Here is a 23,105-nt window from a genome sequence, read left to right as displayed (position 1 = left end):
TTTTTTGTGAAGAAAAAAGACGGAGGGTTGAGACCATGCATCGACTACCGCGGCCTAAATGACATTACTATTAAGAATAAGTACCCTTTGCCACTAATCACAGAGTTATTTGATAGGGTTCGTGGGGCCCGCATTTTTTCCAAACTCGACTTGAGAGGAGCTTATAATCTTATACGCATCCGAGAGGGGGATGAATGGAAGACTGCCTTTAATACCCGAGATGGGCATTACGAATACTTGGTGATGCCATTTGGTCTTAGTAATGCTCCCGCGGTTTTCCAGGGATTCGTCAATGAAATCTTTCGTGATATGCTGTATCAGAGCGTTGTGGTATATTTGGACGACATATTGATTTTTTCCAAGAATCTTGTCGAACACAGGTTACAAGTCAAAGAAGTACTACACCGTTTACGAGAGAATCATCTCTACGCCAAGCTCTCCAAGTGTACATTTGAAGTAACATCTATTCCGTTCCTCGGTTATGTCATCTCGGGGACGGAGCTTCGCATGGATCCGGAAAAGTTATCTGCCATTCGTGACTGGACTCAACCTCTTTCCCTGAAAGCAATACAAAGATTCCTGGGCTTTGCGAACTACTACAGGAAATTCATTAAGGGTTTCTCCACCATTGTTGCGCCCATTACTGCCCTGACGAGGAAGAGTTCCAATCCTAGTCTGTGGTCCCCGGAAGCCATTTTAGCTTTTTCTCGTTTAAAATTAGCCTTCATGACGGCTCCAGTTCTCAAACAACCAGATTTCGATGAACCCTTCTTCTTAGAAGTTGATGCGTCTTCAGTCGGAGTTGGGGCTGTTCTCTCCCAGTATTCCTCTGATAAGAAACTACATCCGTGTGGCTTCCATTCTCGTAAGTTCTCTCCGGCCGAACGGAACTACACTATTGGAGACCAGGAACTCTTGGCAATCAAGTCTGCCTTGGAAGAATGGAGATATCTTCTGGAAGGGGCTAAACACGTGTTTACTATCTACACAGATCACAAGAATTTGCTGTACATCAAATCCGCACAGTGCTTGAATCCTCGCCAGGCAAGATGGGCACTTTTCTTTTCCCGATTCTCGTTCATTATCAAGTACCGGGCCGGGAGTCTCAATATTAAAGCAGATGCACTTTCTCGTTCACAAGTTTCCTCTGACGAGGATGAACCTCCGGAGCGGGGTTTAATTCTGAATCCAGTTTCTGTCTCTGTTGCTTTAACTACTCCAGCTCCTCCTCCTGGAAGAATGTCCGTACCAGCTAGATTCCGCTCAAGGATACTACTGTGGGTCCATAACTCCAAGTTTTCCGGTCATCCCGGCGCTCAGAAGATGTACAAGTTTCTGCAAAGATCTTACTGGTGGAACACCATGAGGAAGGATGTACAAGATTGCGTTAATTCCTGTCCCCAATGTACACAACACAAATCTCCTCGTTTGCCTCCTGCAGGGTTACTTCGTCCTCTGCCTATCCCTGTGAGACCCTGGACTCACATTTCCATGGACTTCGTCACTGACCTGCCCTGTTCCAAAGGTTTCAACACCGTTTGGGTTATCGTTGACCGTTTTTCGAAGATGGCACACTTTGTGCCCTTGACTGGTCTTCCAACAGCACCGAAACTGGCACTACTGTTTATCCGAGAACATTTTCGTTTGCATGGGTTGCCACAAGAGATTGTTTCTGACCGAGGAGTACAGTTCACCGCCAGGTTTTGGAAAGCCCTTTGTTCGACTCTGCAAATCAAACTTAAGTTTTCGTCTGCTTATCATCCCCAAACAAATGGACAAACGGAACGTGTCAATCAGGATCTAGAGACTTTTCTTCGTCTGTACCTCTCTCCTTCACAGGACAATTGGGTGGAGTTGCTGCCTTGGGCGGAGTTTGCCCACAACCATTTGTTTCATTCTTCCACTGGGGAATCACCATTTTTCGTCAATTACGGGTTCCATCCCCGTGTTCCGGAATTTCCAAGCCTTCCGTTAGTAGAGGTTCCTGCTGTAGTATCCACTCTACGACACTTTGGACAAATTTGGAGGAAGGTTCATGCCAATCTTAAGCAGGTTTCGGCTCGGTACAAGTTCTTCGCAGATAAGAAACGGCGAGCTGCACCTCAATATAAAGTTGGGGACAGGGTATGGCTGTCCACACGGAACCTCCGGCTGAAGGTGCCTACCATGAAATTCGCTCCAAGGTTCATCGGGCCCTACCCTGTGCTAAAAGTCTTAAATCCTGTGGTCTGTAAACTGGGTTTGCCTGCCCATCTTCGAGTACCTAACGCCTTTCATGTTTCTCTACTCCGTCCCCTCGTTCTGAATCGGTTCCACTCAGCACTCCCTAGGTCAACGTCAGTAGTGGCAGAAGCCGGAGCAGAGTTTGAAATCAAAGCTATTCTTGACTCCCGTTATCTTCATAAAAAATTACAGTACTTGGTGGACTGGAAGGGTTACGGTCCTGAGGAAAGAAGTTGGATTGGAGCTACTGAAGTAATGGCTCCTCGTCTGATTCGGATCTTCCACTCCAAACATCCGACTAAGCCCGGGAAGTGTCCAGGGGCCACTCCTGGAGGAGGGGGTACTGTTACAAACCTGCAGCGGCCGCGGCGGCCGCGCTTGTCCCTACGGGTGGTCTGGTCTGCCCGGCGCCTCGTTCCCCCTGGCGGTCTCCGGATTCAGTGGCGGGTCGGCGCTGCTCCCCGGCGGCTTCCCGGAAGCAGGGACGCCGCCATCGCAAGTGAGGGCAAGCAGGCGGAGCAGGTCTGACGTCACCTGCCTGCTCCGTCAATCAGGCTGGGGCGGGGAGTTTAAAAGCGGATACCAGGCAGAGATCCGGTGCCTGAGTATCTTCGTTTCTCCTTCGGAAGCTGTGATTCCAGAGCTCCCTCGTCCTGTGCCTCCAAGCATCCTGTGCCTCCAAGCTCGTCCTGTGCCTCCAAGCATCCTGTACCTCCAAGCATCCCGTGCCTCCAAGCACCTCCGTGCCTCCAAGCACCTCCGTGCCTCCAAGCACCTCCGTGCCTCCAAGCACCCCGTGCCTCCAAGCACCTCGTGCCTCCAAGCACCTCCGTGCCTCCAAGCACCTCCGTGCCTCCAAGCACCTCCGTGCCTCCAAGTACCTCCGTGCCTCCAAGTACCCTCGTGCCTTCAAGCACCTCCGTGCCTCCAAGCACCTCGTGCCTCCAAGCACCTCCGTGCCTCCAAGCACTTCCGTGCCTCCAAGCACCTCCGTGCCTCCAAGCACCTCGTGCCTCCAAGCATCTCCGTACCTCCAGGGGCCTCCTAGCACGCCCTGTACTTCCAGCACCTCAGAACCCCAATACCGCGGAGCCTCCGACATCACGGTACCTCTAATATCTCAGTACCCCAGCCTTCAGTATTTCTACGAGTCTTGTCTTACAGGAGACCGTCAAGAACTCCTCTGTGCCTCCCGCCTGCCGACGTAGTCCTGCATGAGGAAGACCTACATCCGGCCATCCCTACTGCGACCCAGTGGCGGTTCCTCTTCCCGGTCATCGGAAGAAGCCCCGAGTCCACAACACTCCCAAACCAGGTCAGTGATACTGTAGTTCAGAGTTAAAAAAACAAACAAGTCATAATCACCTAAAAATCACGTATTTAGCATCACAACTTTCTGGATGGATATCACTCTTCTAGTTGTCAACAAAACAAATGATGATGTATCAACATAGAGAGCAAACATACATGTAGTGTTTTTGATACAATTTTAGGCCTATATACAATCATAATTAGTTGTTTTCGCTATAAGTGATAATGCTTTTAGAACAACTTTGTGAGATCTTTACCTATAGCAAGCTGCTATTCATTTAAAGCTTTACATGTTTATTAATGATAACCAGATACCCCTAGGTCTTCAATTTCAAGAGGGAGATGTATGAAAGAGTTGAGAAGTGGATCAGTGGAAGTTGCCCATAGCGACCAGTCAGGTCCAAAAGTAACATTTATCAGTACAGTCTATAAACTGATAGGTAAAAGCTGATTAGTTGCTATTGGAAACCAATATACTGTTTATGTACTCAGAGGTCAGTTCTGGCAGCAGACAAAATCATGATCAGTATGAAGGCCAAGGTCAGGGCAGGTGAAAACAGTAAAAAACAAAACAAAAGACAGCATGGCAACAAGAGACATACAGAAATGCTGTTTCAGCCACTTGCCAGAGCAGCAGCAACACTGGCATCAGTGAAACACACTAGCAGATAAATTACCCCTCCCCCCACGGACAATGGATTAAACTCCTCGATCATCCGGCCAACCATAATGAAGTGTAAACAAGAGACATCCAGTGCTAAAGCTGGAAGAGCTGTGCCATCAGCACCCACAGCAGCGGCATCCATTGCATAGCTCCTGCTCTGAGTGCAGTGAGAGCTGCCACCACCACCTATAACATTAATGCCACCAAAGTGAGAGAGGAAGGCATAGCTATGATGAGAGTTAAAAGGTATAATTTATTTAATTCCTATCTGCATACTAAGAAGAGACAAGTATCCTCCGATCTGTAAAATCTGTCAATTCTCAATAGAATAGCCTTAATCTCCCATCACCTTTTATCCGATATTGATGTCTCCAAAATATTCCATACAGAGACGGTAGAAAACTAGTATAAATGTTATGTCTCTCTGGATAAGTCTCTGATATACTGCTTTCACATCGCAAATGCCGGATCCCACCTGGTAAGAGAAACGTGTCCTTACCGGGGGGGATCCGGCATTTGGTCTCCTTTGATGGCTTTCCGACCCGGCAATATACCGGGTCGGTTGCCATAGCAGCGGGGGGGGGGGCGCAGCAGCAGCAGGGGCGGGGGTGGAGGCGACGCTGGGAGATAAGCTCATCTCCTGCGCTGCCTCTCCCTATGCTGTGAATGGGAACCGTGTCGCATCGACGCGGCTCCCATTCACACTGCGCCTGACCCGGTATTCAACCCGGGTATAATCCTTCTTTTATACCAGGTTGAATTACTGGGTCAGGCGACCCGCTAATTCGCCGAAAGTGCTTTCACATCGCACACTGACCCGTGTCGACACGGCAATATGCTGTGTCGATACCGGGTTATTTGTGCGATGTGAAAGGGGTATTAGTAATCCCTGGCCCTTTGGAGCGCTGAAAATCACAGCCAATAGCCAAGTTGTATGTGCGTAGACCGACATGATGAGTGTGGCTGTCTGAAAATTGTTTACATGATTTTCATACCCTCATGTAAATGCATGCTGTGCATCATGGGAGATGATGTCATGCTGAGATGACTCACTTCCTTTTTGTCTCCTGTTACTTCCACTTGGTGTCTGGCTCATGCTGAGTAAAGACCTGTATTACACTGATGCTGCAAGTTCATCCTGATTTTGTTGTTACACATTTAAACCCCACATGCAATGAAATTGAATGGACAAATAGTTGAACTCAGCTCTTGAAGGTGATGAACTAATGCAGATATTCACCATTGGAGATATTTCAGTCAAAAGTAGCTTTTCTGCTAGATATACTGGCAGAGGCTCATAAACAAATTCCTAGATGTTATGACCAACTATTGCTCACCCTGTTTGTTTCATTGTTTGGAATACCCTACACAATCAAGATGCCTTCTCGATTCTACGAGTGTTGAGAGCTTGGTATCTTTAAATCCCATAAGAGGGAAAGATAACTGCCATATCATAATTAGGGTCAGTGTGAATAATCCCATCCAGCACCGATAGTAGGTTGACCACTGCTAGCATCAACATTTTTAGATGAGTTCTAATTTACTTTACAATTTATCATCTTTTTCACATTGGACTACCTTATGAAACAAGTCTGTGGTCTTGACCTGTTCTAGGTGTCTACATCCATCCTTATTAAGTTAAATATTGGTTTCTACATTGGCCATTAATGGTCACCTCTAGAATTACAGTTTATTTACTTTCGTTTAGGTTTTTTTTGTTAATTTGAATATGTACTGTAGATCGAGACGGACACATTTCCACATAATACATAGTCTGTTTCTGCTTTTATTGTCTACTGCTGAAGAAAAAAACATCTCCTGTTATAACTGTGTGGTCTGTTCGCATTCTAAGATACATTTTTGAATCATGTGCAAAGTACACATTTTCAGGAATTGTAATATAATTCTGATTTTTTTTTTCAGTGCCCTGGGTAAGAACGTTCTCCAAAGTTAAAGGACCAATAAAGTTTTTATAAGTTAGATTTTACAAGGAATGCTGAATCTACTTTCAGCGTTTGATTATGAATCGGGTTTAATAAATTGGATTGAGAACTTGGGTCTGACACAGCTGGTTTGGCAGGATTCCACAGCGCTGTGTAATCTTCTGGAAGTAATAGTGGGACTGAAGCGAGATGGAATTTAATGATTTCATAAACTCAACTTATGAACATGCCTCATACTAGGAACTAATGAACCAGTTTGTTTTAATATAAATTTGTGGACTGCAGAATTGAAAACATGTTATGCACTCCCTACTTAACAATTTTTACTGTTGCGCCCATTAATTAGAACATGCATCTGAGTATCTATATATAAGCTATATCTACTGGGTTATCAAGACTATAAATTTTCAAACAATGAAACAGTTACAAAGAGAGGACTTCCTTCAGTTCTAACAATTAGTAAGAACCATTATCTCACCTACATTGCTGATTACTGCTTACCACGCATTCCAGCTTTGAGTAGTTTGCTAAACTGCAGCGGCTACCTGATATCCGGTGAGACATGGCAATTTGCCAAGATTTCTGATGAGCATTGATGAGGGAGGTTGCTAAAGAATAAATCTTCAGAAAGTTTTACCAAAGCTTGGCTAGATCCTACTCATATTTGGGGAATTGATCTTGAATCAGTCAACTGACTAAGTTTTCATGGGCAATAGAAGCCAATACATATGTCCCATACACCTCTCCCTAATAATCATGGGTATGAAGTCCAGTTAAATAGACATCCTGATTAAAATATTTCAAAGACTGTCCAGAGAAAACTTAAATTTTTCTCCACATTCACTGGGTGATTGCAGGTTTTAGGGCGGAGTTTCTATATTAAAAAAAAATCCTTATTTTTTCTTTTACATTTTTATTTCATAAACTGCATTAGATCAAGACTGTTGATTGAAGAATCCAATCAAGCTTACTGGTACAGGTTGAGTATCCCATATCCAAATATTCCGAAATACGGAATATTCCGAAATACAGGCTTTTTTGAGTCAGAGTGAGATAGTGAAACCTTTGTTTTTTGATGGCTCAATGTACACAAACTTTGTTTAATACACAAGGTTATTAAAAATATTGTATTAAATGACCTTTAGGCTGTGTGTATAAGGTCGGTGTATATGAAACATAAATGAATTATGTGAATGTACACACACTTTGTTTAATGCACAAAGTTATAAAGAATATTGGCTAAAATTACCTTCAGGCTGTGTGTATAAGGTGTATATGTAACATAAATGCATTCTGTGCTTAAATTTAGGTCCCATCACCATGATATCTCATTATGGTATGCAATTATTCCAAAATACGGAAAAATCCGATATCCAAAATACCTCCGGTCCCAAGCATTTTGGACAAGGGATACTCAACCTGTATTATTAAAGATGAGGAGCTGAGGTTGTGTGTGCATCTGTGCACATGGATGTAATTTTCTTTCTTCTTTACTCTATAAATGTTTAATCTCTACTAATTTCAATTGTGAAAAAGGGTAGCTTTGGTGTGTGAAGTACAGTAGATAAGTTGTGTTGGTCACCACTGTTATACCATGGCCAATAGTGACAGTTGTCCTGAAATCAAGTAAGATCAACAACACCAATATGACTAACATCTGGAAATTATTTGGTCCAACCCAATGCCTAATAGAACATTAACCCTGTTACCTAGTGCTCACTCTGAGTGGCAGGACTGGTCTATGTGTGTTCACCTTACCATCTAATTTGGTGAGTTTGCCAACCTACAAGGTTGTTTGGTCTGCTTTGGTGAATTCTTCTACCTTCATAGAAATTGGCTCTGTAATAGATAAACTCTATCTACTGTGCCTTGTAATGCTGGACACACACTAGTACTGATATCACATTTTACCCAAATAGGACTGTCATGCCTCAAAAATGATTTCATGAAAATGTATTTAATTATATTTTGACATTCCCAAAATCCAGTCACCATTATCAGCCTATGGGTGGTGGCATCTTCCAGCCACATTAACTAGACCACATATTATTTTTCAGCTGAGCCTAGGAGCCATAAGTAATATTACATAGAATACACTGTTTCTGCCTGAGCTTGCTTTCATTCAACATAAGGGGGTCTATGTACCAAGTCATGGAGATAAAGTGTATGGAGATAAAGTACCAACCAACCAGCTCCTAACTGGCATTTTTCAAACACTTCTTGTAACATAGCATTTAGGAGCTGATTGGCTGGTATTTTATCTCTCTCCACTTTATCACTCTCCAAAGCTTAGCACATAAACACCTCTGTCTGTTGTCATAAACTGGAAGTGGGTTCATTGGAATCTTTCTGAAAATTTCCAAAAGCTGGACCTTTTTCTTATGTAGCATGAACAAATGGCTGTTTCTCGATTTGGGGAGTGCCCTACCTGAGAATGCTAAATTCCTTTGCCTTATAACAACCCTTTATGAAGCTAAGAACACTGTACGCTGTTTACTTAAGAAGTACCGTAATGGTACGCTAGTTGCGTAACGATCGCTCAGCCGTAGGCGAGACGCTCAAGCGTCACGTTCGCTCACGGCCCAGTGATCACAGGACACGTTATTGGTTATGTCTAGGGGAATGATTCGCTGTAGCGTAGCATACGCTCGAGACCACGAGGAGGTCACCAGCGATGCAGACGCTCACAACACTATACCTTTATGATAAAACCTTATACCAATGAAATACTCTGAATACCTTAATGTGAGTACAGGGTGTAAGTGCAACCTTGTGTAACCTGACTAACTACAAAGCTGCTTGAGCGTCACCGACGCTCAAGTGAACACTTAACACTATAGAAAATACACAGATACTGGTTTAGGTTCCAAAGCCTATTAACTGTATTATATCTAATATACTTGTAAAAGGGGATAACAGTACAATTGATACACTACAATATAACAGAGACTTCCTAACCAGATAACTACACAAGAAATACAATACAATACAATTACTATTTATGGGAAAATGGAAGGGGAAGAGAAGAAGAGAGAGATAGAGAGAAATGGCTCATGATAACATTAAATAAGAGACAACATGGTTGCAGATAAAACTACACATGTGAGAGACAATCGCTGCGCAGTTAGTCAATGCTGAATACAGCATGGGATGGAAGCTAGACTCCATTTTGAGAAACCTCCACTTGATTCCAAAGACCACACCACATGGCTGAAAGGGGGAGGGGAAGACATCCAGCAGCAGCCATTTTAGATTTGCAGGTCCAAACACATGGCACTCTATACTAAACCACAATCACATAGCAGAAAACACAAGACTCCATTTTCTTCCAAAATGTCCAAGCCTCAAAACAATGCATATGTTCTGATTTTACAATTCCAAACCATCTAAAACACCTTTCACAATGTAATCCAACTTCCTAGAACCATCTCATAATTTCACATCCCAAACAACTTCAGTATCTCAATAACCAGAGCATATTCATCACAAGACCAGATCACAATGTAATTAACACAAACGTAACTGCATGGTGGTATTTATGATTAACAGGATATATATTATAACTAACCAGCACAATCTATTTTAAATCTCCATTGGCAAACAAATACCACAAATATTATGCTACAGATTGTATACTGTTCCAATTTATCACAGACTTCACAGAGTATCCACAAACACCCAACAATCACACAACCAAGTTACAATATCCTATTTAAACCAGAAAGCAATCTATCTGTTTCCTTATCTAGCCATGTGAGGTTCAATACTTAGCCTTTAGTTTGGAAGATGTCCTGGGGATTCAGCCGCCATGCTGCTTGGTGCCAGGTAGCTGTGTGTGTGTCTGTGAGTGTAGCTACATTACATCTGTTCTCTGAGGCCACACCTGACCACTACCTTCCTGTTTGACCAGTACCTGGGGGAGGGGTCTTTCTTTCTCCTTTGTATTGAGTCACCATTCTCTTTGTATACAAATCCAGCCCCATTTGTAAACACAGGTGTTGACCCTCCTCATTGAGTCTCAAAAGCTCAGTGTAATTAAAGACTATTGTACTCCGTCTGCGGGAAAGATACTGATTTGGAGTACAATTGATCTTCAATTACTATTCCTGTGTTTACCTTATGCATGTGTAGAGATGAGGCCCTCTTAACATGCAAACTATTGTTTGGGGGATCTCTGAGGTCAAAGAGACATTTGAGACCTACTGATGCCTGTCTCCAACTGTTCAGATGCATGACTAAGTAAGGACAAATAATAATGAATAAATGGACATAACTTCTTATGTCCATAACTATTCGCACGAGCAATTAATCTGCTCCAAACCAACACCGGAATATTGCTATTTAAATACTCTTCCGATAGGTACCAAACACCACTGTCTGACTCCTGTTAGACCCTTCGCACAATACAAAGAGGGATTCCTCCGTTCAGGGACATTCTATATTAACCAAACTTTCAGAATCTATCAAAGGGACCATAATCTATAAACTACATTAATTGTGAAAATATGTAACGAATGAGTCGCACGCTACGACTACGTAAACTCTACCGTAAATACGCATACCGCGCCTGTGAGTGCACGCTATTGCGGGTATGCGCCTCCACGGGAGAGCGCACGCACGCGCAGCGCGGACCAGTGTGCGGTGCAAATATGGCAACGTGCATAGAGACATTTTTCTGACTTCGACAGTCCACCCTTTGGCAGTCAATAATAACTGCCACAAAACATTTAAGGAGAAAAATGTAAGTCAGGGGTTAATTGATTTCCATGGTGGGGTAAGGAAGAAGAGAGGAGTAGGTGTGAAAAGGGTATGACCTAGTGAGATAGCAGAAGCATGTGTGTATGAATCCATGTTTGGGGGGTCATGTATCATCGTGCCGTACGTGTGGTAAATCAAGCTTCGAGGTATTGCGAAGTATACATTTGAATTCCTTCTTATCCTGTGGTACAGGTCTGTGGATGGGCTGTCAAACTCTACCGAGCTCATTTCGGCTGTGGTTGTAACAAAATGGGGATGCACATTTTAGTTGATGATACATGAATGGGGGAGGTATGTGGTTGCTGATATCTGTGCCTGTATTCCCTATCGTCTATGTGTGTCGTTACCTGAGGGTTGTAGAGATGAAGATAAAGAACACTTACGAAAAATGCAATGATATTCTATGTCAGGGAAATGTACATCTGTCGTCGAAGTTGTTTTCGGTATCTGTTGAGAGTCGTCTTCTTTGCGCTGTATTGCTCCTTAGGCATGAGTAAATAGCTTTGTCTGAGCCATCAGATTTACAAAAATGTTGGGCTAGCGTGAGTTTAAAGATACTAGGGAAACTGGGGATCCATGGCAAAGTTCATCAAGTGTCCATATTTAAAGTTGTCAAATCTTCTTCTTTGGTGCTTGTCTGTTGTCTGTATACATCTCGTCTCGTCAGCTTCCTCGTCCAAGGGGGTCTTTGTGTCTTGGAGAAAAAGCAGAAAAACAGGTGAAAGAAACGGACCGTATAATCGCATTTTCATCACATTCTGGTTTCTATCATTGGGTCATAAATCAAATCCAGGTTAATTACAGTTTCCTCACTCCTCAAGCTCATCACTTTTGTACTTTGTTTGCACCTCATTAAAGCCTGCCCGCATCTAAATATCAATCCAATCGATATAACGACACCTAAGATACATAGTAGAAACTTTCCAACATCCATTATGACTCCTTGAGCCCACTCTCCTAAACCGGAGAACCAATTTCGCGGGTTCAACCATGACACCCAACCAGTCAGCTCATTACCTACAGCAGCAAGGGTGAGATTGTGTTTTCGACGAAATTCCCACTTCAATTGGAGAATATCGTCCATCTTTTGGTCTATGACCTCTACCGGATCCTCGGTGCTATTTGTGATATACGTGCAACACTTTATGCCGTACTGTGTTGCCAATGTAACACAATATCCGCCTGTTACTGCTGTAAGATAATTAAGAACCATCCTATGCTGAACTAGTTCTGTTTTGTAAGCTTGAAGTTCTCTTCCAGTGTATCTAAACGTGTCATCATACATTTCAGTGATATTATCTAACAAATTGGCGAGTGCGGAAATGTATCTATAATTCATCACTCCCCGAGCGGTACGAGTGAAATCTAACGCTACCAGAACCTGAATCCCGGTGGATTCATGGATAAGATCAGAGGCCGGATGCTCTAACCTTTCTGACAGTTGTCTTTTAACTCGGTGCTCGTAATGAGTGTGAGTATAAGGAGCTTGGGCACCACGGTGTATGTCCTTCATTTTGTCATGTGTAACAGTCATCACTTCAGGCAATACTTTTCCAATATAACACAATCCTTCAGAGTTTGGGGCAAGCCATTTGTACGCCTTTCTCCCGCATATGAAATATGCATCATCGGGGAGAACATAAGGGACGGAGAAGGACATGACCATGTTACAAACCTTCCAGGTGAAATCTCCTGACCCTAATTCTTCCAACTGCTTAATGCACGTATCGGTTTGTACGATATGTGCACAGTATCCTGGTGATACCTCTCCAACTCTAGTAATCCTATTCCCTAAGGTATATCGATACCGGAAAGATTTTCCTCTACTGGCTATGTGGCGTACGAGCTCTGTATCTGTAGGCATTCTATCTGCTCTGTGTGAAAAGGTCATGGTAAGGTTGCTCCATGACACTTCCCAATTTCCCGGTTTTCTGGGATTGGAGATGTTAAAACATAAGAGGGACCTATCCACATGGTATTGGTGGAGCTTCAAACTAGGAGGGCTGGAGATGTTAAACCTCCGGTCCACCGGTCTCCCACCACTTAGCTCAAGTACCTCCCCTAACGTTAAAGGAAATGGTACTAGCCCTGATTTGCTGTGTCCCTGAGGTACTTGAGAGCATACCCAACAATCGGTCTTATTTAACACATTACCCACTAAGGAGTGATAGTCACTCAATGGATGCCGGTCCATATGGATATTAAAACTGGGTTGGCATTACTTTGTTACAGAGCCTACAGATACAACTTTCTTTTTGAACTAACATTCCTTCACAGTTGTTTACGAATAACATGGTTGTTAGATCGTGCCCGGTACTCGCCTTTGCTTGGTGATTGGGTTGCTATTGGAAATTTACACCTCCGTCTCAGTCATCAGGACCTTTCTGGATCCTTTCTCGACCTCACTGGTACTCTCACCGAAACAGACTGCTCTGGTCAACATCATGGTTAACGGGAAAATCCATATCACAGTCTCTTGGGGCAAGTCCATCTTACAGGAGGAGAAAAGAAGAAATTTGTAAAGGGGGTATAAGAAAACAGTTTGAGGGGGAGAGAACTTGTTACGATAATAAGTTCTCTCGTCTTGTTGTTCTTCTTGTTCTGCTGTCCTCTCAAAGGTGCTGTCTCTCAGTCTTCCAAACGAACATTCTGGTGATGCAATATTCCTTCCTAACCGGCGATCTTTCTGTAAGGAGAAAAAATCTGGCATTACCATTGGTCCAACTGAGGGATGACATACCATCTTTAAACCATGGAAACATGAGTGGGAAGAGAGAGACAACAAAAAAACAAAAGAGATAGAGAACAATTCATGTGCATATATACATTACATAACTCGACAATAACCATCAATGAGAAAAGAGAAACAAAACATTTTTAAACATTGTCAACATTAAGAAAACATTGTTAGCATTAGAAAAACATTGTCAGACTTATTAGGCTGTCATATCTATGTGTCTAATGGTCTCCTTGAGCAGTCCCTCCCCACCAGCACCTGCATTACTCCACTGTCTGTATCTGGCCAGAAATACATTGTGGCGGAGGTCATGCTGGGGTTTGGTAGACTTCTGCAAGGACCAAGCGAATATGCAATGTTTGAATTCTTACCAATAATCGTCAGAGATGGGGATAGAGAGAGAAAGAAAAAACATTTTTCACAAATACATTTACAACGTTTAACCTGGTCATTCCTGTGTCTTCAGTGAATGACCTCCCAATTTATTAACCGTTACCTCAGGCTTGCCTCCATTCCTAATAATCACCTTTCCTGCCTATGTGATCCTTGATTATAATGGTGTGTCATAACTTTTGAAGTTCCTCCATGTGCCAATGGCCTGGGGTTTTGGTTGATTTGATGCCTCCTCAAACGCTTGGATGCTCATCACCATCAACCGCTTTCCCTGTACCTACCTGATTCCTTGGATACCATGATTATGTCGTTGTCTAGGGAGTTGATATACCTTCTGTGAATCTTTGATCATACAGTTAGATCTTTCCTAGGATCTGGGTAATCAGACATGATTGATCTCAATTCTGTTCGGGACCAGGGATGGCGCATTGCACTGTCCTTGACGGGAATGGTTCCCTGATCGTCAGTCTTCCCATTGGGGACTGTGATCACCCTGACAGGACTAAACTCAATTACATCACCTTGTTTTGGTCTTATAATATGGGGTACATTTGTTTGTGCGTGATATAAAACATTGTACGTACCTGTGGACACGACCTCACCTGACCCTCCGTTAGGGGGTTTGATTATTGCCTTTACCAATTTGGTCGCGTCCACCTGGATGTCTTGTAGGATGGCTTCTTTAAGAGGTGCCGACATCGTTCTGGGCTCACTTTCTTGTTGGTAATCCTGAGGGAAGTTTAACATGGGGTGCGACTTGCACAGGTTAACATTTGTAATTTTTACACTTTCATTTTCATAAACATTATTACATTTAACACTTTCATTCTTAATACAGTTACTAAGTGCATTTTTATCGTACAACATTGTGCCATTTCTCTGCAACCATAATCCTCTTCAATGCCATGTCTCTCCTCTCAAGATGAAAGTTAGATATGTAAGTTACATTTCTTTGCATTTCACTTTCCTGTTGCCATAACTGCAAACAATCATAATGTTTAACTCGTTGTTTCCAGGATTTTATGAGACAGATCCTCCGCCTTAAATTATGCAACACCTCTAAGTCAAAAACTACCTATCCCGGGAAATGGTGCCTTATCCCCCGCAGTCATTCGTGTCCATTCATCACAAAAGGTCTCAGTGTGGGGACCATATTTCCCCCACATTACTAACCGAGCAGACCCTCGGGGTCTGCAAGCCTCTGGAGTCTGAATCCTGACCTCCGACCGTCTCTGTGTTGTGCACTTGGCTGCCATTGTGGACCTTTTTAACACAGAAAAACTTCCTAAAATGCACCAAACACAGAACTTCGTTGGAAATCCTTAAAGCTCTTCCACTGAACTTCTTCTGCTCCGGGTATCTCCGGTCCGCCTTCTAGCAGACACGTGTAGCCGTTGCAGGCCCTATCTCTAGAGATTTTCCTGAGAAAATTCCCTTCCTTTTTCTTTACACAAATCACGCTTGCATGTGCTCCCTACAACACGTATGAGGGCAAGATTTACGCATGGATATACGACCTCATATCACGTTGCGTTATTGGTCACACATACAACCGTGCGGTCCAATCGTACCACTTATAGACACTTGTTGCCCATAAATGGTAGGATCATTGGAGTCTCCCTACTGTGCTCCAAAACAGCCAGAGCGTAATACAACGAAAACTTTATCACACTCTGTTGCACGTTTTCACTCAGATCGTGCTCATCACGTTCCACATAGATCACACAAATCACAAAGTCCACAAAGCGGAATTCAATACCGTTTTATCACATAGATCACAAAGTCCACAAAGCGGGATTCAATACACTCATACCGTTTTCAACCCACTATCATTCTTATAGTTTTCTGATCAGAAAAATCATTTCCCGTAGTCTGATAGCTCTCCCCAGAGGCGTTACAGTAAAGTAAGGTATTTAAACTAAATTTTGGAAACTGAACAAATGTGTGCTATTGTCTTGTGGCTTCTGTATCGCCTTACTATAAGCGATATTTCACTATATAAACGCTTACCAAACACCACACAGTATCTTCTATGCTGTGTGCTTGTTTTTTTTTCTCAGCACGTTATCAATGCAAATGGCAAACAGGAAGGTGAGATGTGAAACTTACACAGATGAAAATGCAATTCTAAATTTAATCTAATAACATACATTGATGTAAGCACACGCATATGAAATTACATATAAGTACCAATCACTATTACTTATGATTGACTATGATATAGATTAAATAAATGCATTAAAAAAAAACTCATTAAATGATGATTTCTTTTTGACAGTGGATGGCTGATTGTTTCCTGAGTCAACTGAAAACCAGCCGCTCAAAAAAAAAAAAATTTTTTTTTTTTTTTTTTGACCTTCCCAAAATGGCCGCTGCTCCTCCCCCTTCCACCTCCATGAGGGTCACACAAAATGGTGGACAGACCATGCGGCCTCTTGTCACAAAGAAAGTCATCATTCAAAACTCCTAAAGTTATTCTAGGCCTGAGTGTGTAGTTGGCACCAAATTGAAATAAAAACCAGATTTTCAAAGACAATAGCGTACTGTTCTTACCTCCGGTTACCGGGTTCCTTCAGCACTCTTTATCTAAGCGAAGCAGACGCTTATCCCGTCAGCACTGTGAGACAACCTCCCACCCTTTGCTGGAGGGATAATGTCTGCTGATCTACCTAGTGCAGATATGAGAAGTATAGGACGAGCCCGCAATTGAGAATGCTAAATTCCTTTGCCTTATAACAACCCTTTATGAAGCTAAGAACACTGTACGCTGTTTACTTAAGAAGTACCGTAATGGTACGCTAGTTGCGTAACGATCGCTCAGCCGTAGGCGAGACGCTCAAGCGTCACGTTCGCTCACGGCCCAGTGATCACAGGACACGTTATTGGTTATGTCTAGGGGAATGATTCGCTGTAGCGTAGCATACGCTCGAGACCACGAGGAGGTCACCAGCGATGCAGACGCTCACAACACTATACCTTTATGATAAAACCTTATACCAATGAAATACTCTGAATACCTTAATGTGAGTACAGGGTGTAAGTGCAACCTTGTGTAACCTGACTAACTACAAAGCTGCTTGAGCGTCACCGACGCTCAAGTGAACACTTAACACTATAGAAAATACACAGATACTGGTTTAGGTTCCAAAGCCTATTAACTGTATTATATCTAATATACTTGTAAAAGGGGATAACAGTACAATTGATACACTACAATATAACAGAGACTTCCTAACCAGATAACTACACAAGAAATACAATACAATACAATTACTATTTATGGGAAAATGGAAGGGGAAGAGAAGAAGAGAGAGATAGAGAGAAATGGCTCATGATAACATTAAATAAGAGACAACATGGTTGCAGATAAAACTACACATGTGAGAGACAATCGCTGCGCAGTTAGTCAATGCTGAATACAGCATGGGATGGAAGCTAGACTCCATTTTGAGAAACCTCCACTTGATTCCAAAGACCACACCACATGGCTGAAAGGGGGAGGGGAAGACATCCAGCAGCAGCCATTTTAGATTTGCAGGTCCAAACACATGGCACTCTATACTAAACCACAATCACATAGCAGAAAACACAAGACTCCATTTTCTTCCAAAATGTCCAAGCCTCAAAACAATGCATATGTTCTGATTTTACAATTCCAAACCATCTAAAACACCTTTCACAATGTAATCCAACTTCCTAGAACCATCTCATAATTTCACATCCCAAACAACTTCAGTATCTCAATAACCAGAGCATATTCATCACAAGACCAGATCACAATGTAATTAACACAAACGTAACTGCATGGTGGTATTTATGATTAACAGGATATATATTATAACTAACCAGCACAATCTATTTTAAATCTCCATTGGCAAACAAATACCACAAATATTATGCTACAGATTGTATACTGTTCCAATTTATCACAGACTTCACAGAGTATCCACAAACACCCAACAATCACACAACCAAGTTACAATATCCTATTTAAACCAGAAAGCAATCTATCTGTTTCCTTATCTAGCCATGTGAGGTTCAATACTTAGCCTTTAGTTTGGAAGATGTCCTGGGGATTCAGCCGCCATGCTGCTTGGTGCCAGGTAGCTGTGTGTGTGTCTGTGAGTGTAGCTACATTACATCTGTTCTCTGAGGCCACACCTGACCACTACCTTCCTGTTTGACCAGTACCTGGGGGAGGGGTCTTTCTTTCTCCTTTGTATTGAGTCACCATTCTCTTTGTATACAAATCCAGCCCCATTTGTAAACACAGGTGTTGACCCTCCTCATTGAGTCTCAAAAGCTCAGTGTAATTAAAGACTATTGTACTCCGTCTGCGGGAAAGATACTGATTTGGAGTACAATTGATCTTCAATTACTATTCCTGTGTTTACCTTATGCATGTGTAGAGATGAGGCCCTCTTAACATGCAAACTATTGTTTGGGGGATCTCTGAGGTCAAAGAGACATTTGAGACCTACTGATGCCTGTCTCCAACTGTTCAGATGCATGACTAAGTAAGGACAAATAATAATGAATAAATGGACATAACTTCTTATGTCCATAACTATTCGCACGAGCAATTAATCTGCTCCAAACCAACACCGGAATATTGCTATTTAAATACTCTTCCGATAGGTACCAAACACCACTGTCTGACTCCTGTTAGACCCTTCGCACAATACAAAGAGGGATTCCTCCGTTCAGGGACATTCTATATTAACCAAACTTTCAGAATCTATCAAAGGGACCATAATCTATAAACTACATTAATTGTGAAAATATGTAACGAATGAGTCGCACGCTACGACTACGTAAACTCTACCGTAAATACGCATACCGCGCCTGTGAGTGCACGCTATTGCGGGTATGCGCCTCCACGGGAGAGCGCACGCACGCGCAGCGCGGACCAGTGTGCGGTGCAAATATGGCAACGTGCATAGAGACATTTTTCTGACTTCGACACTACCCTTCCATAAATAATTAATACTTTGTCTCAACATTATGGGCCTCATTCTCGCTCTTTGATCTGCACTGACCTCTGCCGCTCCTTCTCTCTGATAACCACCTTTGATCTTCCACTTTCACGTCTTTTCCCATTCAACTTCCACTTGTGAAACTCCATTGCCCACTGGACCAAACTCTCCACCAACCTCACCAAAACTCACCTTTTCATTATAACCTATGCTACTCTTACCTGATACTACTCCCTATTAGAGATGAGTGGGTAGGGTTCCCTGAGAACCGAACCCCCCGTACTTTATGCTCCGAGACGGTATTCGAGCCTGGCTCGGGACTTCCCACCAGACTCAGAAACCAGAACGAGGCAAAACGTCATCATCCTGTTGCCTGATTTTCGCGAGTTTTGGATTCCATATAAACAGCCGTGCATCGCCACCATTTTCACTCCAGACTTGGAGACTGAGGGAGACAGACCTTTGTCTCTCTGTGGGTGGTAGCATCGGGTGGGGTCAGTGTGTGCTCTGTAGGGGTGCTGCTCCTGTCACTGTGGTGTACCTATGCTGTCCTGGCTGTCACTGGTATTTCATGTGATGTTAGGGGTGCTGCAGCTCTACATGGGCATTGCTGTCCTGGCTGTCACTGTGTTGTACAGGGGGCAGGCGCACTGTCCTCCTGTATGCTGTAAAAATTCAGGGGTGCAGTTGTTCAAATAAAAGCACACTGGTCCTGTATGCTTTAAAAATATAGGGGTGCTGCTGTTAAAATAATATTACACTGGCCCTGTATGCTGTAAAAATTCAGGGGTGCTTCTGTTGTTCAAATAAAAGCACACTGGTCCTGCATGCTGTACAAATTCAGCAGTGCAGTTGTTCAAATAAAAGCACACGGGTCCTGTATGCTGTCAAAATATAGGGTGGTGTTGTTAAAATAATATTACACTGGCCCTGTATGCTGTAAAAAATTCAGGGGTGCTTCTGTTGTTCAAATAAAAGCACACTGGTTCCGTATGCTCAAAGAGTACAGGGGTGCTGTGAAAATAAAGGGGCACTGTTCTGTGTGCTGTAATAATAAAGGTGTGCTGTCCTGTGAAATGGAGAACAACAATTTGGAGGAGTGGAAGATCAGGAACCACTTCTGGAAGATCAGGAACCACTTCCAGTTCCTAGTACTAGTGTTGAAGCTGCTGCTACCACCAGTCATGACATTGATGATGCAATTCCATCAACGTCGTCTGCTAAGGCCAATGCCCAATGTCATAAAGGGGATGTAAAATCAAAGAAGCAAAAATTAATAATCAGAAAAAAAAGAAATTATCTGACAAGAAATGTAAAATTGGCAATATGCCATTCGCGGCATATTGGTGGCTTAGCTTCACATGAGGATGGAAGCCCTTCTTGCTCTCGAAAAATTTAAAAAAGTAAGATTGTTAAAGCACAGGCAAAAACAACTGTGCATTCAGAGATATCACAAATCCTTGTGGTTCCGAAGTCTAGGCCTGACCTTCCCAAGACTGTATGGGAAGAGGTGGCGCCTTCCACCATTTGCTCGCCCCCTGCAAGTGTTGGGAAGAGCACTGCCAGTCCAGTTGCTGATATTGAGATTGAGGATGTCACTGTAGAAGTACACCAGGATGAGGAGGATATTGGTGTAGCTGGCGCTGAGGAAGAGCCGGCCCTAGCTAATTTGATGCCCTAGGCAAAATTTTGTCTGGTGCCCCCTAGCACTGCCGCTAGTTCTGCATCTGAACCAGCAACACTTAGGCAGAGAGTCCACCGGGGGGGTTACCCTGTGGGCCAGTTCAACCCTGCATAACGCCACACAGTAATACCCATAATACACATAATTCCACACAGTAATGCACCTTACACATATGCCCCACCTTAGTAATTACCATAATACACATAATTCCACACAGTAATGCACCTTACACATATGCCCCACATTAGTAATGCCCATAATACACATAATGCCACACAGTAATGCACCTTACACATATGTCCCACATTAGAAATGCCCATAATACGCATAATTCTACACAGTAATGCACCTTACACATATGCCCCACATTAGTAATGCCCATAATACACATAATTCCACACCGTAATGCACCATAAACATATGCCCCACATTAGTAATGTCCATAATACACATATTCCACACAAAAATGCACCTTACACATATGCCCCACATTAGTAATGCCCATAATACACATAATGCCACACAGTAATGTACCTTACACATATGCCCCACATTAGTAATGCCCATAATACACATAATTCCACACAATAATGCACTTTACACATATGCCCCACATTAATAATGCCCATTATACACATAATCCCACACTGTAATGAACCTTAAACATATGCCCCACATTAGTAATGCCCATAATACACATAAATCCACACCGTAATGCACCTTACACATATGCCTCACATTAGTAACGCCCATAATACACATAATTCCACACAATAATGCACCTTACACATATGCCCCACATTAGTAATGCCCATAATACACATAATTCCACACCGTGATGCACCTTAAACATATGCCCCACATTAGTAATGCCCATAATACACATAATTCCACACAATAATGCACCTTACACATATGCCCCACATTAGTAATGCCCATAATACACATAATTCCACACGTGATGCACCTTAAACATATGCCCCACATTAGTAATGCCCATAATACACATAATTCCACACAATAATGCACCTTACACATATGCCCCACATTAGTAATGTCCATAATACACATAATTCCACACAGAAATGCACTTTACACATATGCCCCACATTAGTAATGTCCATAATACACATACTGCACACAGTAATGCACCTTACACATATGCCCCACATTGGTAATGCCCATAATACACATAATGCCACACAGTAATGCACGTTACACATATGCCCCACATTAGTAATGCCCATAATATACATAATGCTACACAGTAATGCACCTTACACATATTCCCCACATTAGTAATTCCAATAATACACATAATTCCACACAGTAATGCACTTTACACATATGCCCCACATTACTAATTACCATAATACACATAATTCCACACCATTACACATATGTCTCACATTAGTCATGCCCATAATAAACATAAGGGGTCATTCTGTGTTGATCGCTACCTGCTGTTGTTCGCAGCGCAGCGATCAGGCTTAAAATCTGCATTTCTGCGCATGCGTATGCACCGCAATGCGCAAGCACAACGTACGGGTACAATGAGCATCGTGGGTTTGTAATGAACATTCCAGTCGCTCAACCGAACGCAGGAAGATTGACATGAAGTGGGCGTTTCTGGGTGTCAACTGACCGTTTTCAGGGTGTGCTTAGAAAAACACAGGCGTGGCTGGGCGTTTGCTGGGCGGGTGTGTGACGTCAAAAGCCGTCCCTCCATCGTTAGAATCAACGCACACTAAGAGTAACTACAGGGCTGGTCTTGATTTGCACAAAAAGATTTTGCAGGCGCTCTGCTGTACAAGCGTTCGCACTTCTGCAAAGCGAAAATACACTCCCCAGTGGGCGGCGACAATACGTTTGCACAACTGCTAAAAACTGCTAGCGAGCGATCAACTCAGAATGACCAACATAATTCCACACAATAATGCACCTTACACATATGCCCCACATTAGTAACGCCCATAATACACATATTTCCACACAATAATGCACCTTACACATACTGTATGCCCCACATTATTAATGCCCATAATACACATAATTCCACACAGTAATGCACCTTACACATATGCCCCACATTAGTAACGCCCATAATACACATATTTCCACACAATAATGCACCTTACACATATGCCCCACATTAGTAATGCCCATAATACACATAATTCCACACAATAATGCACCTTACACATATGCCCCACATTAGTAATGCCCATAATACACATAATTCCACACAATAATGCACCTTACACATATGCCCCACATTAGTAATGCCCATAATACACATAATTCCACACAATAATGCACCTTACACATATGCCCCACATTAGTAATGCCCATAATACACATAATTCCACACAATAATGCACCTTACACATATGCCCCACATTAGTAATGCCCATAA

Source organism: Pseudophryne corroboree, chromosome 10, assembly GCF_028390025.1.
Source record: "Pseudophryne corroboree isolate aPseCor3 chromosome 10, aPseCor3.hap2, whole genome shotgun sequence".
NCBI lineage: Eukaryota > Metazoa > Chordata > Amphibia > Anura > Myobatrachidae > Pseudophryne > Pseudophryne corroboree.
Note: the sequence above shows the minus strand (reverse complement) of the source record.